The following is a 17,937-nucleotide window of genomic DNA, read 5'->3' as shown; positions in this document are numbered from 1 at the left end:
TTGCACCCTCCCTCCCCTCCTGCAGCCAGAGAAGCTGGTGCTCCCTGCTCAGGACATCCTCCCAACCCCTAACCTCACCTGTAGAGAGGTCAGCAGCACTTGGATTGCAGGAACACCATGGAAGCTGGAGAATGTCGGGGCCTGGTGGAATGTGAAGTTAGACAAGGAAGGGTTCAGATCCCGGCTCTGCTACCTACTGGGTGACCACAGGAAAGCTGCTTCTATATTGATTTGTCTAAGAACCTTTTTCCTCATCCGTCAAGTAGGGATAGCAGCTACCTATCTCATAGGTGATTATGTAAACACCCCGACTCACTCCAACTTCTCCTTCAGGTCTTAGGCATCACATCTCAGAGGTATTTTTCAGGCCCCCTGTGCCAGGCTGAGCTCCCTGCTAGGTCAAACCTACCCTAGAATGTATCACACTGTAAAGGGCGGGTCACCATCATGCCCCGGGACCAGGCACAGTGTCAGACATATGTCAATGCTCAGTAAACTGCTGAGTGAGTGAGAAGCTGCCTCCTCCATCCTCGCCAGCCTCCACCTCTCTGGAGAGGTGTTCTGCAGTGTCTGGCCGCCCTGCAACCACCATGCCAGGAACCACGGCTGGGCTGTCGCTGAGCAAGAATGCCTGCTCTGCTCTACACCTAATCTGCAGTTGGTTATTTAAGGACTCATGTAATTCCACGGTTGACTGGAGCGCTGGCCCCCAGGGTCAGAGCTGGTCACATTTGAGAGACTCTCCCATACCCACCAAAATGGACCCCCAGTCAGACCCAAGGCCCAGAAGCAGCGCCGACTGGATGGAAGTCTGAGCACTGGATCCAGCCTGCCCACTGTATGGATGGAAAGACTGCAGCTGGGGAGGGTGGGACTTCCCTGAGCTCACATGGCAGGTACCACAGCCAGGCTTCCTGTGCATATGTGTGGGGAAAATTAGGGCAGGAAGCTCTGGGGATCGGGCTGCTTGCAGCAGCTTGCAGCCTGACAGGCTGCCCAGGCCAGAGAACCAGCCCCCAGGCCTCCTCCTGCAGCCACAGCTCCTGCAGGCAGGCGCCCTGCTGCCCTTCGGAAGCAGCCTGCGCCAAGCAGGCAGATGGCCGGCGGGCCCCCTCTCTGAGCCCTTGGGCCCAGATGGCCGTCCCCGGCATTAGGTGGGGCATCACAGCCGCAGCAACAGGAAGCCCACCGCCCGCCAAGGCCCATCGGAGAGGGAGGAGCAGGAGCTCCAGTTGCCTGGCCACCCTGCCCTGCCTCCCAGGGCCTGGCCATTGCTCTAACTGAGCGACCCAGGAAGGCAGCGTGCACAAAGCCAGGGGTCACTTCCAATGGTGCAGACCTCTCCTGGGGAATACTGTTGAAGGTGGTTCCACTCGGTGGGGACACAGTCCAGAACAGACGACTCCTTCTTGGAACAGTGGCCCCCGCCCCTTCACTGCCTGCTGGTCAGTGACCAAGGGAATTGAGCCTCTCATGCTGCCAGAGACTTCAGCCCCTTCAGCCCCTTGCATCTCCAAAGAGCTCCCTGGGGGTCAAGATCAATTATAATTATAACAGTAATAATAATCGCTAATGTTCCTTAAGGGCCTGCACATTATTTTAAGATCTTTACAGGTACAAACTCAATCCCTGAGGCAAGGCTATTATTATCCCCATTTTACAGATGAGAAAATAGAGGCTCTGAGAAGAAAAGTAAACTTGCCCAAGTCACATGGCTAGGAAATGGCAGGGCCAGGATTCAAACCCAGGCAGCCCGTCTCCTGAGGCTCCACGTTCCTAAGCACCACACACTTCTGGCTGGGCCCCTGCTGGTGAGTCCCCCACAGCACAGTGCAGTGGGGCAGAGAGACACCCTACCTTGGGTTTCTGGGGGTGACTTGTCAGGTAATGAGCTGCCCATCACAGGCACTTACTTGCCTGGGCTGGTGCCTCCTGCAGTGGGCAAGGAGAAGCCCAGGCAAGCACTAAGAAGCAGACGGAAGGAGCGATGACATTAAGGACATGCCTGTGTGTCTCTGGGAGAAGGCATGGGGGACCTAGAAAGGCAAACACACTTACACACAGCCTTACACAAGCACACACACACGGTTGCACTCTTGATGCTCACACTTGAACACAAACACGAGTGACCATGTGTGCACATGCACGTGGGCACACAGACACACTCAGGCTGTTCTGGGAAGAAGTAGGACTCTACTATGACAACAGGACCAGCCCGAGAGCCCTTAACCTGCAGGAAGAACTGCCCGATCTTGATGTTTGTCCCCAGAAAAGCATGCAGCAGCCCCTTCCCCTCTCTGAGACTCAATGTCCCCTCCCGTGCAAGGAAGGGGTTGTCTGAGGTTATCTCCAAGGTCTTGGGCTCTGTGCCGTCTGGCCAGTCACCTGTGACTCTGTTCCCAGAGCCTGGCGGGGAGCTGTGACTCAGCAGCAAGAAGCCGCGCAGGAGCCTGCCCACAGCCCCCTCCCCTGCCGGCACACACAAAGGGCATCTTGTTACTGCAGCCAGCCAGCAGGAGGGCGGGAGAGGGCTGTGGAGGTGAGAGACCAGGAAGGAGCCTGTGTCAGCAGTACTGGGGGCAGGGCGGGGAGGGGGCCCAGGCAGGGCTACTGGCTAGCCACAGGGGCCCCAAGCTGGTGGACAGGGCCCTTGAGGCAGGCAGCTGCAGGTGGGTGGCTGCAGGGAAAGGTTGGCCCTGGGCTCCTGCATGGAACCCTGTGTATTAAATTACCTTTTCATTTGTAAGTTACAGTCTGAATGCACTCTCCCGGTAGCAGCTACACCCCTGGAACTTCCCAGCAATGTGGGGCAAAACCCATAGCCCAGAGCTCCCACTCAGAGCCTGTGAGTCTCGACTCTGCGTGATCTGAGATACGGGTGCCCTTTGAATGAGATTATGGCCAGGTCAGTTTTGCCCATCTGTAAAATGGGGTTGCTGAGCTGAGGCGAGCTTGCTGTAACACACTCCCTGGCAAGACAGAAGCCACCTGGTGGGGACATCCCAGACACAGGTTAGGACATCTTGCTGGTGTCACACTTGCTGCTCCTGCTGTGGGACCCTGGGCAAACCACTTACCCTCTCTGACTTCAGTTTCCCAGTTTATAAAATGGAGGTAGTGGGAGGTGAGAGGGAACTAGATAGAATATTCTTCCTGGAAATTGCTTGGGAATCATTTTTCCGTGTGTCCTACATAGAAAAAGACATGAGATACTCACTCAGGTCCATGCATGTGAGGGGGTCAATCTAGAGTACTGTATGTATGCACGTGTGCACACACATTGTACATGTGTGCACATGTCAGCAGACAGGCAGGTGTGTCCCCACCCGAGTGTGTCCAGCCCTCAGGCCATGCAGGCCCTTGCCTGAGTAGAACAGGGAACCAGGGCAAAGGATTTCCAAGGCGGGGTTATTCTTGATGCTTGGGGACGCCCTAGACAGTAGTGACCGATTTGAGAGGGCCAGGTAAGCTGCGGCCTTGCAGAGACCACTGCTCCAGACACTGTCTCCTCCAAGAATTCAGCAGAACTTGCTGTCAGTTGTCTGTCTGCCCGAGACCATGGTACCACCACGGAGCTGTATCACAAAGAGCCCATGTATATCGCATCCACACGAGTGCTGCCCATCCCCACCTGAGCTGCACCCACGCCACAGCACTCTAAACTTTCTTGTGTGGGTATCTCACCTTCCCAGTGCCCATCTGTCTCCAGCTCCGCCAGAGACAGAGCTCTGCATTCTGTCAGGAAACAGATAAGACAGGTTTTACATACTGTAAAGAGCTGTGGGCACTAGTTGTTCCACTGAATCCTCAAAATCCCACTCATCTCATGAGGTTCACATTCCTATTTAACAGATGAAGAAACTGAGGCCCAGGGGACTAAGATAGAAGACCTAGGACCCGGATGGCTTGATAAGGGGACATGAGCACCACATCTGTGGTCACAAGTGGACTCAGAAGCCCAACACAGCTTGAGGAGTACAGACAATGACACCAGAAACCCAGGCTGAGCACGGTGACCTCAGTGAGCACAGAACGACCCTGTTAGCTGTGGGCTTAGGGGCAGACAAGGCCTGTCTATCCAGTGAGAAAGTCAGCCAGATGTGTGCAGATTCAGACTTCCCACCTGCCCTCCTGACCACGAGGGATCCCAGAAGACCTAGCGCACAAAGCTGAACTTCAGGCAGGGACCAGCACTGGGGACTCAGGTCTCAGGCACACCTCACCTGGCTCTTTTTCTGCCCTCCCTGCACCAGGGGCTGAGAGGACAGCAAAGTGCAGCATGGGTGGGCATTTCCCCAGGGCAGGTGGACTGGCACAGGCCGGATGCCAAGCTTCCTGGCAATATAACATCCCACTGACGGCCTGAAATGAGGAGTGGTTACATGGCCTCTGGGGGCCACATTTAATAAGAGCTGCTATTTGGGGGATCCTAACTTGGCATGAGGCACTTCAAATTTGTTATTTACTTAGCAAATACTCCCCAACTGCCTTTGAAGTTCTGGGTCCCAGGCTAGGTACAAGGACATGATGGGGAATGCAGCAGACACAGCCCCTGCCCTCATGGAGTTCACAGTCTACTGCGGGGCACCATCTCTAAATAGAGACTCACATATAGGTAAGAAACACAGAAGAAGAGACCAGGATTCTACAGTGTGGGAACCTGTCTGGAACTCAGAACCAAGGAGGGCTTCCTAGAGGAAATAACACTGAGCCCAGATCTTCTAAAGAATGAATAAGAGCTATCTAGGCAACCAGGAAAGGAAAAACACTCTAGGCAGAGAGAAGCTGAGGCAGGAGGGAGTAGTCCTGTTGACACCTGTAATTTTCATAATAACCTTAAGAGATGGAATAAGGCATCCCATTTTACAACCGAGGAAATTGAAACTCCAAGAGGCCAAATCACCCCAGACCCTACCCATCCAGTAGGGGTGCAGATCCAGACATTGCACCATGCGCCATGCATTTCCAGCCTTCAAAGCCTGACACCTGACACTGAAGCTCAGGAGGAAAGGTCACGGAGGGAAGAGGCCAAGTGTGTCCCTGCCCGCAGCCCACACGCAGGAAAGTGAGCAGGGGCTCCCACATGTGTTCCCTTGCTTGGTGGTGAGCATCCCACACCCCTCCCAGAGAGGGTGAGGGACAGGCATCTCCCCAAACAGCTTTGGAGCTGCTCACCTGTCCAGCAAGGATGTGCCCCAGAGCCGCAGCCCCTCACCTGCCCCTACAGCCTGCAGAAAGTGTGGTGGCCTCAGCCTTCCCAGTCACCAGTATGTGAACTGTGGATCCTGCAAGGACCGCAAGATCCTTGGGGAGTGAGGGCCGAGGAGAAAAAGAGGCCTCCCCAGACAACGTCTCCCAGGGGAGGTGGCCGGGGCGCTGAACCAAGAGGACTTTGAATGAAGTGAAATGGAGCAGGGAAGGGAGCTCCAAGTATGGAGCTCAGAGAAGCAAAGGCATGGCAGCAGGGCGCACAGGGGCACTGAGGGAATAGTGAGCCCTGACCAGCAGCTGGAGTGTCCCTAATGCTCAGGGGCTACCAAGGCCCTAGCTCCAGAACTGCCCGAGGCCCACTGTGGACCAGACCCAGGACTCAACACAGCCCAAAGGGCACAGTACGAAGACGTGACCTTTCCTTTGGCTCATTGTGACTCCACGAGGATGTGCTCATTCAGCTCTGGGACACGGCAGCAGAGCTCCCAGGCTCAGCCCTGCCTTCACAGAGCTTAAGGTGTAGCAGAGACAACAGGCATTCCACAAGCATGAAGGCACAACAAGCTCTCGGAAAGAGAAGTGCCATTCATTCAGTCAGTCAATCATTCCTTCGTTCAAGGGCCAGACACCAGCGATGGGAAAGTGAGCGAACAGACGACGTGTGCAGGCCATCCTCAAGGAGAGCCCGGTTCGCAGAGCTGCACCCACACCCTGCCCCATCCCAAAGCTGGGTAATGGGGCCAGGAGCAGTGGGAAGGCATACCAGGGCCTGGGAGCTGGCCGAGGGAGGCAGGGAGGCCCTTGTGTTTGTTCCGTCTTGCTAACTTTCAGCCCTGGGGTCTGGACCCCTGGGAGCCAGGCCCACCCCTTGGCCAGACCTCTGTGCAGAGCAGGGCTACAAGACATTCAGACAGTTCTCTGGGAACTCGGGACCATCGGTATCTCTATGCATTCTCCTAATGGCCTCAGCTCTATTAAATATATTGATGTTCCTGGAATACAAATATCCACAATTTAATTTCCATAAAAGCTTCTTTTGCTTAGAAAAGGGGCCCTCCAAAGTGCCCTAAGCTACCTTCACTTGCAACTCAGGGTGGGGGCTGTTGTAGCCTTTTGGGAAGATAGCACTGCAGCCTGGGTGGGGCAGGAGGGCGGGTCTCAGCAGGCTCTGCTCCCTCATGTCCTCACTCCTAGCAGAGCTGAAGAAGCCCTTTGCCAGCCCTCAGGCATCCCTGGCCAGACCCACCTCCCACCCCGAGCCCAGTCATCTTGGGTCCTCACTTCTGCCTCACCGCCTCATACCCCATGCTTCCTCCTTCAGAGGGACACTATGGTCAGAATTCACCCTGGGCCACCTGTCAACCTCCCATAGCTCTCTTTTCTCTAGCTGACAGGCCAGTCTGGCTCCTATCTCCACACCTAGCTCAGGTGCCTGAAATTCCACCCTGGGTCCATGTCCCGGGTCTCTACTTAGTTGGTAGGCCAGATGAGGCCCACATGATATTAAATTTAATCCCCAAAGTCAACTCCAATTCGTTGGCATCGGTTTCCTGTGTTGAGAAGATTCTGATGCTATATGGGGGCTCAAAGGGAAAGGGTTATCATTGAATGATGTTAAGCACAGTACGGGAAGGATGTGCCACTGGTTTGCTGTAACTAGCCAAGATTCTTTAGCCATTTTAGGAGATGCAAATGTGAGAAGTGTCAGCTCCCAGTCCCATGCCCTGCTCTGTGCTCAGCCTTGGACTGGGCTCAGAGGAAAGTTAAGGGAAAGGAAAAGTCCTGCCCTTTGACTAACTGGGAAGTGGGGAACACCGGAAGTGCTGGATTGAGTTTCCTCATCTGCACATGAGCATAGGGCAAAATGCCCCTAAAGGTTCTGAGGTCCAGGGAGACAAAGTAAACTGCCAGAGTGTGGTGTGGCCTTTCAAACACATGTGGAGCTTCACGAAGCCACTGAGTAACAACAGAGGCTCTGTGTGGCTGGCCCTGAGGTGTAGGGCAGCAAGCAGAGCTGAGGTCAGAGTGCGCACACACAGGTCAGAAGGTCAAGATGCTCCCTGGGCTTGGTGAACGCGAGCTGGGCTTTGAAGCAGGGTGAGATCTCTAGAGATCCAGATTTCATTTGCTTCCCAATCCCACGCCTCCTAGCATGGGAACCTTAGAGAGCCTTCTTTGACCACCCAGACTAAAAGAGGTCCTGATATAACCCATTATTCTCCATCTCAGCATCCTGATCTGTTACCACAACATGCAATTCCTTCCTTTACCTACTAGTTCAATTTGTTTTGTCTATCTGTCCCAATACTCTGGGAGCCCCAGGAGGGTAGGGATTAGGTCTGTCTTATTCACTGTCTTCATACCCTAACACAGTGTGGCAATAGAACTGGTTCAAATCATGGTTGTTCAATTAATGAATAAACTGTAGTCAGCTGGGGTCACACACTCAAAACACCTGCAGGGTCAAGCAGACAAAGTCAATGAGTGAGGTGGACAGGTAAAGCAACAAGTACACAGAGTGGCCAAGCAGCATATCCTCAGGCCATGCTCAGGGCAGGCCTCACGGTGCTCCTGAAGTTGTGTTTATTTGACATATATGCAAATCGTTTGCATATAATCACAAGGGAATATCTTTTCTGTCTCCAAAGAAATATATACTTCTGGCGGGGCAGGGTGGCTCATGCCTGTTATCCCAGCACTTTGGGAGGCCGAGGCGGGCAGATCATCTGAGGTCAGGAGTTTGAGACCAGCCCCAGTCAGCCTCAGCATCAGGTGACCCAGTAGTTCTCAAAAGGGGGCCCTAAACCAGCAGCAGCCGCAGCACCTGGGAACTTGTGAGAAATTCTCAGGCAAACTCTAAGGCTCACCCCAGACCCACTGAAACAGAAACTCTGGAGTGGGATCCACTAATCTGTACTTTAACAAGCCCTCCAAGGGATTTTCCCACATGCTCAAGTTTGAGAACCAGTGCAATAGGGAGCAGTGGAGACTGTGATAAACTGGAGAACACACACCCGCCTGAAGGGGCCTCCGCTGCTCAGTTCCTGCCCACAGTTGCCACATAAAAACGTGAGCCCAGTGTGGCCAAACTCCCCAATTATTTGAGGAAAATTGAAAATTCACACTTTCATGTGAAATGCCTTCATTCCTAAATATCGGCTGGTTTTTTTGTGTTTTGGTTTTTTTAATCTCACGTAGGCCAAACAAAATTTGTCTACAAGCCTGGGCGATACAGTTAGACCCCATCTCTACAAAAAAATAAAGAAAAATTAGCTGGGCATCGTGGCATGTGCCTATAGTCCTAGCTCCTTGGGAGGCTGAGGTGGGAGGTTCGCTTGAGCCCAGGAGGTCAAGGTTGCAGTGAACTGAGATTGCATCACTGCACTCCATCAAGACTCTGTCTCAAAAAAAAAAAAAAAAAATTGTCCTCAAGTGGAGACCAGCCCAGTAGAGCCAGAGTTAAGACCTGAGGGGTGCAGACTTCTCCCCACAAGGAAAGATCCAGAAAGAAGCTGTGTGTTGCAGCTGTCCTTCCTAGACCAGCTTGCCTCTAACGGCCAGTCCAGACCCCATGCTTCCCTGGGACTCAGAGACCCCTATGTACTATGTAGGACTGGAGTTTTCAAATTTCAGCCAAGGTCCACAGGACCCAGCACTTCCCTGGGTCATGGACCAACACGCTTGGACAGGCAAAATTCTGGGCCCTGAGACCAGGGTTCAGGGCAGGCCTGGGGGTAGACAGAGAGTACACTGTCCTTTCCTGAGCCCTTTTGCAACCTCTCCATGGGGTAAGGGTCACTATACACATTTTAAAGTAGAGGAAAAAGGGGTTCAGAGAGGTTATATGACTTTCCCCAGGTCACAAAGCTAGCAGATGAAGGAGCCAGGCTGTGACCCCATGTGCACCTGCCTCCCAACCTATGTGGATCCTAATCTTCCCAACTACCTGCCCCCTGAAGGATGGGAAAGACTGGGAAGTAGCCAGGGTTGGCCTGCTGTGGCCCTGGAGCCTGCCTCCCTGATCAAGGTCACAACCAAGGCTACGATTCCAGCGCCAGGAGACCAAGTCCAGCAAGCAAGCGCTGGCTGGGGGGCTGCAGGAGTGAGCAATCCTGGGGAAGGAGCAAACTCGTGCCCTGCTTCAGCCTCGGGGGGGTCTGTCCCTGCATGCAAATCTCCAACCTGGAACTGGGAAGCTTTGGGAGCTGGGGCCAGCCCATGGAGAGGGAGCAGGGCCAGAGCTGGGAAGGTTCTAGACCCAGCCAAGCAGCAGGAGCCTGAGCTGTAGCTTGAGTCACAGCCTTGTCTTGGTCACACTAACCTTTCCGAAGGCCCAGCCGTCAGCACTGTCCCTGGGGTGGACCCCTGTGAGGCTGTGCGGCTGCCAGGGAAGCCAGAAGAAATGACTTACTCCTGCCCCTGCCTCTAACGCCATGCGGTCACAAGTCCCCAGAAGGTCTGGGCTGACCTGGGCCCTTGCCCTCCCCACAGTGGGGGCTCACCCAGCCTGGACGCGCTGGTCACACTCAGCTCTGGCCAGGCATGAGTCAGCACTGTCAGCCTGCGTGTGGCCACAGCTGGCTGGACGCTGAGGCCAGCCAGGCCGGGCCCTGGAGGTCTGCTGGGGCCCTGGGGCCTCACTAATGGGGAGAGGTGGCCCCAAATGACCCACAGGATCACACAAGAGAGAAGAAAAAGGACTAAATAGAGAAAAGCCAAGTACAAAGCAAAAATCTCAAAACTTAAAGTGGCAGACGCAAATTCAGAGTCAGGAAAATTGGTCACACAACACACACAGACACACACACACAGATCACTAGCGCACATGTGTAACCCCCACTCCAGACAAACACCATATGCAGAAGACACACACGCCATATAGACACATCCTCGCAGTGTCCGTGTATCACGCGGAAAAAGCCACGCCTACACAACTCAGCAGACACACACTGGCATTCCCAGAGGATGAGCCCACACAGGCGCCTCAAGCCCGCCACAGGTCCCGCATGCACTGCCTGTCTGTGGCAGATGGCTTCTGTCCAACCCAAGGGTCCAGCCTACAGCCCTCGGCTCACGGCTCACACGGCCATACAGGTCTGGGGACATCATGTCACGCACGCTTACTCCAAGGGCCATGAGGCTTGTGAGGGCTGTGGTCAAGGACCGGCATGGGAACTGGGTTCCTGAGCACCCTAGCCCAGCCCAGCCCCGCGGAAGGGCCCGACTGAGCTGGGCCGCGCGCCCCAGCGGCCCCAGCAGCCACCGCCCACCGCGGCCAGCCTGGCTTCTGCGCCCCGCCAGGAGGTCGCGGAGCGGAGCGCGGCCAGGAAGTGAGCTGGGAGTGACAGCTCCCCCCACGCTGTTTGTTTATTCATGACTCATTCTCTCCACACACTGGCTCTTCTTTCTTTCGGGAGGAGGGGAGAAAGGAGCGGGAGGGCGGGCGGGCAAGGGAGAGGCAGGCTCCACAATAAACAATGAGGCAGCTGAGCCGGCGGGGCGGGAGGAGCCCGCGCAGGGCGCCGGGCTGCGGCCGGGGCCTGGGCGCGGTGTTTTCAGGCCGGCCGGCCCGAGGCTTGCGCTCCCGATCCGCGATCCTCGCTCCTCCCGGCCCCGCCCGGCCGGGCCCGGGCCGATGCGGCCCGCAGCCACCTCCCGGCGACCGGGCAGGAGCAGCCGTAATTGGATCCTCGCCGCCTCCTCCCAGCTCCCCGCCCCCAATCGGGGAGCGGGATAAATGCCGGGTACCTTGGCAAAACAGTCGGATCCAAACCTATTATTTGACTAATGGGCTTCCCTCGTGCGGCTCCGCAACGCCCTGCAGACTCGCCCCTCCTCCCTGCCCCCTCCCCAGAGATGGCTCCCCTCCGCCGCGCGGCTCCGGATAACTGGAGGAAGCGCGGGTTCCGAGGCTTCAAGGGCCTCATTGTTCTGCCTGGAGGGGCACATTGAAAATGCTCCAGGATTTACTTCCTGCGAAAACAGCCTGGGAGGGAGGGGGCGATCCACGGTGGAAAGACATTATCCTCCTGGAATCCGCCCAGATTACACAGGGAGAAAAAGGTTGTTTTGATTGTTGCTGGCTCTTTCTTCCTTCCTTCCTTCTTTTTTCTTTCTTTTTCCTTTTTTTCCCCTTCCCTCCTCTCTTTTGCTACCCTCCCCGGGCCAAAGATGAATCTTTACTGCTGCGGAGCAAGTTGGAAATGTGGGGCTGTTTTCTGCATAAATAAGGCTGGTGAATGGCAGAGCCAGATATAAAGTCTGATTCAGAGAAATTCAAAAGAATGCAGGGGCGACGAGGTGGGCAAATCCAAGAAACTCATTTCCCCAGCATGCCCCTCTGAGTCACGTCTTGCACCATGAGGGGAAAACACATCACGCCACAATATGTCACATGCCTGCCGCAAAGAAGCAGGCCTGGTGGGAGCCACACAGCTCCTTCCTCCCTAGCCTGGCTCTGCAAGTCCAGAACCACAAAGAGCAAAGCGTCAGCCGGGAAGAGGCCAGGGTCGGTCCCACCAGGCTCCAGGTCAAAGCCCTCTCCTACCTAAGTGAGCTTAGGCAGGAATTGTACTATAGTAGCAGTGCACCCTTGCACAGCGCCCACTAGGTGCAGGGGCTTGTTCTGCGTGCTTTCCATATATTTCCTCATTTAATCTTTACCACGACCCTGCAAAGCAGGTGTTTTTACTTTCCTCATTTCCAGGTTGGGAAGCTGAGCCCAGAAAGGTTAAGGAATTGCGGAAAGCCACACAGCTGATAAGTAGGGAAGCCAGCACACCAGGCTGGCTGTGGGGTCCTCGAGCTTGGCCACTGCACTGACACTTCCCAGCTTCCTCAGACTTGTTATTAGGAAATGGAGACAGTGACACCAGCCTCATTGAGAGCTTAGGAGGGTGCATTAGGAAAATCCAGGCAAACTGTTCAGGATAGCACTAAGCGTTAGCTCATGTTGATGGTGCCATTATTTTTCAATAAACTGGACCCATAAGGACAGTTCCTTCCTAACTCACAGGGTTGTCTTGAGGGTCAGGAGAGACTGATTCAAGAGGCCATCCCCAGGGCAGTGCCTGGCCCACCGCAGGTGCCTGTGGATATTGGTTTTCTTCTGCTTTCTCTGCTTCTTTTTCTCATCCCTTCTCACCCATACTGAAGATTCTTGTCTTGAGATTTTCCCATGTACCACACAGCAGAGCAATCATACAGGTGCCTCTCCCAAGATCCCCAGCCCCACTGCCATTCCTGTCAAACTAGATGGAACTCTGCATGGGCCTAGAGCGCCAGCCTCACCCGGGCCTGCCCTGACCACTACACAGCAACTTCAAAGTGGCTCCCCCAGCCCCTGCCCCCACCACCTGCACAACTCCATTTGGCTCCGTTCAGCTTGTTCTTTTGGCCACAGCCTCATGGCCCTCTAACATACTCTACAATTCACCTCTGACTGTATTTGTGATGTTTTCTGGCCCCCACCCCCTCCAGCTAGAGTGTAAGACCCACAAGAGTGAGGACTGTCACTTTGTTCACTGATGCATCCCAAGCATAGGAAGCCCCCATGAGTGTTTGCAGAACGAATGAGTTCCCGCTTGTTGACCACTCTTCCCTGCCTGTTGCCTCCTGTATTCACCAGAGAATCTCCCACTCATCCCCCTGCCTCTCGGAAAGCCTGCCCCGCACCACCCACCCCTGCATACTTGCTGACAGCTCACGATGCACCCTCCTTTAGTCATCTCCCTTGTCACTGCACTTTGCCTCACCAACCTGCCTTCCCGGACCTCCCCACTGGCCCTTCTGGGACCCCACTTCCTTTAAGAGCAACCCCTCCGTCCTCGGCCTTGTGATGGAGGCCTTGCCGCTCGTGACCCATCTCCTCTGTCCTCTCTGGGGCGGCTCTTTCTGTTCCTACATCTCACTCCCTTGTGTGGTTCCCAAGATCCCCACATCCCTTTCACATCCCTAGGGGTGTTTCCAGACTGTGAGGCCATCAGCCCCACAGGATGGGGATTTTTCTTTTTTGTTTCCTTTTTTTTTTTTTTTTTTTTTTTTTTGAGAGACAGGGTCTTGCCATGTTGCCCAGGCTGATCTCGAACTCCTAGGCTCAAGTGATCTGCCCACCTCAGCCTCCCAAAGTGCTGGGTTTACAGACATGAGCCACTGCGCCCTGCCCTAGAATGTTTTTTTTTTTCTCATTTAGGGTTCATGCCACCTGATTCTACTACTTTCCCCTCTCTCCCAGCCTCTTGGATCCTACCTTCCTAGCCAGCATCTTTTGCTCCTGAACTGCCCAGCCTCAGATCACTGCCTCTCCTTCCCTGTCCGAGGTCTGTCAGCAGCTGATGGCCTTCAGCATCCATGTGGGTGACCCGTCCAATACCTGGACTCCCCGGACCTCCAGCACCCTTCTCCAGGGACCCTCTAGCCTACTCAAGTCCAGCCCCCAATCCCAGGCCACCACTCAAAACTGCTTCTCCCCTTCAATCTTAACCCCAACATCTCTTCTTTCCCTCTGACCACATTCTCCAACTGCTCCAATGGTTTGGTCATCAGAATTACCCTCTCACCAGCACCCCTGATTTCTTAATACCCTATCCTTCCCTTCGTCCACCCAGCCAGACTTCACAGGGGCCAACCCAACCACACTCTTTACATGGCAAGCTTGGTGTGGCAAGGGCCCACACCATGAAGATTTGGGGCCAGTGTCAACCTGGGGTCTCCAGTCTCAACTACACCCTGGACGTGAACCCAAGGTCCTCTGCCTGCTTGCTAGCCTCCCATTTCCCTCACGGGTTATTTGCCTCGCTGACCTTCACCCTTCTCCCTCTGCCCACCTCAATTCCCAGAGACACCTGGCTTCATCAAAATATGAAGGCCCTTTGGTGGGACCTGCTGCCCTGCCCCGCCTCCAAACACAGCCCCACACCCATCCTGAGTATCCTCTGTCCTGAATCAGAGGGTAAGGAAGGTCCCTCTTCAGCCTCCCAGCCCACCCTTGCAGTGAGGTGCTGGGCAAGCCCGCTCTGAAACCTCGCCCATCTCTCCCTGGCCTACAGCATGTCCCTCTCTACCAAGACTTCCCACTTCCACCAGGCCTCTGCACGTGCTCACGTCTCTCCCATCCTAAGGAGATCTTCCCTAACCTCTGTGTCTCCCTGGCGGGCCACTTGCCGTCCTCTTCTTGTGGGATACTTTACTGCGTTCAGTGCAGTCCCCCACATCCTCACACTTAACAGCTGTGTCCTCCCTGGGCCCACGTAACATCACCATTTCTGCTAGCCTCCTACCTCTCTGACCATCCCTCCTCTCCTGCGGGTGCCCCTTCCTCCACCCACTCCCTAGAGGTCAGGGATGGCAGGGAGAGATTCCCCTCTTCCCTCTGTGTGTCTTCCTGGACCGTCTCACCACCCCTGTGGTTCCACCACTGCTGTGGGCTTATCCTTTCCAGACCTACACGTCTGGCTCAGCCTCTCCTACTCTCCAGACCCTGGGTTTCCAGCTGCCTCCTGGGGTTCTGTGGCCACCTTAACACCTCATAGGCACCTCAGACTCACCATGTCTCAACCTGAGATCGGCCTTGAGTTTCCAAGTCAGCTCCACCCCCGGAATTCCTCAGGGCTGGGTTGCACCACTGCTCAGCCCTAGGACAAGGCCACCTTGATTCCTCCCTCTCATCCCACACACATCCCATCAGTCTCTGGGTTCCGACAACTTGACCTCCTAAATGTTTCTCAACCCGTCCCTCTCCCTGTCCCGCTACCACAGCCCAAGGTCAAGCCCTCATCATCTCCTGTCTGGGTTATTGCAACAGCCTCCCCTGCCTCATGCCTCTGCTCACTGAGTCAGCTGCCACACTGCTGCCAGGGTCACCACTTAAAATGCAAATCCAAACAAGCCACTCTCCAGCTTTAGAACCTGTAAGATGAAATCAGACTGCTAAGGGTGACCCACCGGCCCAGTGCCCCACTGAGCCTCCAGAATCCTCTCCCTCCACCCTGGGCTGGGGTGTGTGTTATCACAGCACAAGGCAATAATCACTTCACACAGCTTCATGCCTCCCTGGTTTTGTTCATGCTGTTTCATCTGCTGATAGCACTCTGCCCCATTTTCAGTCTGCTTAATTCTCTCTTGTCTTTCAAGACTGATCTTAGGCACCTCCTCTTCCAGAAAGCCTCCACTGACTACCCCTCCTCCCACCCAGGGTTGATGCTGTGCTAGGGGATAAGATCATTCTGTTGAAAGTATTTGTTTAGGCCAGGCGCAGTGGCTCACGCCTGTAATCCCAGCACTTTGGGAGGCTGAGGCAGGTGGATCACCTGAGGTCAGGAATTCAAGACCAGCCTGGCCAACATGGTAAAACCCCGTGTCTACTAAAAATACAAAAAATTAGCCAGGCCTGGTGGTGCACGCCTGTAATCCCAGCTACTCAGGAGGCTGAGGCAGGAGAATTGCTTGAACCCGGGAGGCAGAGGTTGCAGTGAGCCAAGATCCTGCCACTGCACTCCAGCCTGGGCAACAAGAGCGAAACTCCATCTCAAAAAAAAGAAAGAAAAGAAAAAAAGAAAAAGAAAGTGCTTGTTGAGGTGGGTGTCTTCTCCATAAAGTATAGGATTCTGTTTTGATATTCACACCCTCAGCACCCAGAAGTGACTAGGTGCTCAGGAGAAATAGGTGGAGGTGAGAAGGATGCCTGGCATGCAGTAGATACCCAGCTCATGCCCAGCTATCCTCTCCAGCCCTCCAAGCAGAGCCTAAGGGTGGCTCCTCCTTCCATACTTAAGAAATATTGAAAGTACTGGCCGGGCACAGTGGCTCCCGCTTGTAATCCCAGCACTCTGGGAGGCCAAGCTGGGTAGGTTACCTGAGGTCAGGAGTTCAAGACCAGCCTGGCCAACATGGTAAAACCCCATCTCTACTAAAAATACAAAAATTACCCAGGCATGGTGGCACATGCCTGTAATCTCAGCTACTCAGGAACCTGAAGCAGAGAATTTCTTGAACTCAGGAGGTGGAGGTTGCAGTGAGCTGAAATCAGGCCACTGAGCGCCAGCCTGGGTGACAAAGCAAGACTCCATCTTGGAAAAAAAGAAAAAAAAGAAAGTATTGTGTTGCCTTTCCCAGAGTGGCTACCCTTTCCAGTGGATGAGTGGCTGAACTGGGCACACTATACAGCATTTAAAATAAGCAGTGTACAATTTTTGACCAAATCTAAGCCAGATCTTCCCTAACAGCTCTGTCCTAGCTTTGCATCGGTGTCTGTCACTGAAGCTCCCCTTCTTCCAGCTCTATCTCAACTCCAGGACCTCCCCTCTAAGCTCTCCCTGACTCAGTTTAGTCCTCATACGTAGAACCAAGCTGGGACCAGGAAAAAACGCACCCACCAGGAAGCAAGAAATACAGTTCTACTCCTGGTTCTGCCATTGACCCCCAGTGTGATCTGAGCTGCTGCATCCCACATGGGACCTCAGTTTCCCCCTTGTAGAGTTAAGAATAGAACCGGAGGATCCTTTGGGACTTTAAGATCTACATAGAGAATTCCTGGAGGCTATGAACGAGGGTGCACCCTAGAGGTCACCAAGGAGCTTGTGAGATGATTGTGTCCCCATCCACAGGGACCCCATGGACGCAGCCTCCTCTCTGCTCTCTATGCATTCGGCTCTTCACCTGCGGCCACAAGGCAACTCTGGTTGTTAAAAATAAAAACAGCCCAGAGCCACCAGATCCAGCAATGACAACTCTTCTAAACCAAGGGAGGGGGTGCTGTTTTTGTTACAGTCACCGAGCTTGACTCTAATCCAGGAAAATCAAATCGAGACATGACTTGGCCCTTCTGAGCTGGTTTGACCCCAGAGATGTAGGTCAATCCTTGCTGTGGTGGCATCTGAGTATTTCATGCCAACATCACAGAGCAAGAGGCAGGAGCATGGTTTATGCGTACTGGGATGGTCAGCGAGATTTGGTGAAGGACATGAGGTACCTAGGCAGCGCTGGGCTTCAGGCTGGCACTGGGGAAGAACAGGTGGGAGGCAACCCCTCCTTGATCAGCTCCAAGAGCATCAGCTGTGCCCCGAGTGGGGGGACTCAGAACATTTGGAGAAAACTCCACAGAGGAGGCAAAATTTGAAAAAAGGGAGAGGAGCAAGGGCAGCATCGAGAAGGGGCAAGGCACGCCTTTGATCGTGTCACTCCTGCGAAAAGCCTTCCTTGGCTCCCCACTGTCAAGTGGATGAAGTCCAGACTCCTCAGCTGGCAGGCAAAGGCCTTCCCATGCTGACCCCAGGGTGACCCCTTCCCTCCAGCATCCCCGGGCCCCCCATTCTGTCCCACCCTTCTTCGCACACCCTGGCTGTCAGCCTGGGCGGCCACATATGCCAGGCTCTCTTGCTGTCCAGTGGCTTTGCACATGACATCCGCAGTGCATGAAACACCCTTCCCATCGCTCACAGCCCCACCTTGACTTCCTCTTCATGGAAAATCCCTTCGTGCTCTTTCAGCCCCACCTCCAGTGTCCCTTCTCCATGGAACCTGCCTCAACTCACCCAGCTGGAGGTAAACTATTTGTCCTCCACTTCTGTGGAGCAGCCCTTTATGTTCAAACAAACAAACAAATGAACAAAGCTGTGCTCCACCAGACAAAAATAATCCCTGTCTACGAAGAAATGTGTTGCTGCCCAGCTTTCGCAATCGCTGTCTCACTTGATTCTTACACTCTGTGGGGTAGGAAGGAAAAGAGTA

The 17,937-nt window shown here is 54.4% G+C and overlaps 1 long non-coding RNA gene across 2 annotated transcripts in view; it reads right to left on the bottom strand.

The window, feature by feature from the left end:
• The window catches only part of LOC119627910 (uncharacterized), a 29,533-nt gene extending 14,525 nt beyond the window's left edge, over positions 1–15,008 (bottom strand). For both annotated transcript variants that reach the window (XR_005244117.2, XR_012093977.1), the window contains exons 1-2: positions 14,757–15,008; positions 79–141 (exon numbers count right to left, since the gene is read on the bottom strand). This is a non-coding gene — a long non-coding RNA (uncharacterized lncRNA). The remainder of the gene's footprint in view (positions 1–78; positions 142–14,756) is intronic.
• Positions 15,009–17,937: the final 2,929 nt, after the last annotated feature.

This window comes from Chlorocebus sabaeus, chromosome 9 (assembly GCF_047675955.1).
Source record: "Chlorocebus sabaeus isolate Y175 chromosome 9, mChlSab1.0.hap1, whole genome shotgun sequence".
Taxonomy (NCBI): Eukaryota; Metazoa; Chordata; class Mammalia; order Primates; family Cercopithecidae; genus Chlorocebus; species Chlorocebus sabaeus.
This window is presented reverse-complemented; position numbering and strand designations above follow the sequence as displayed.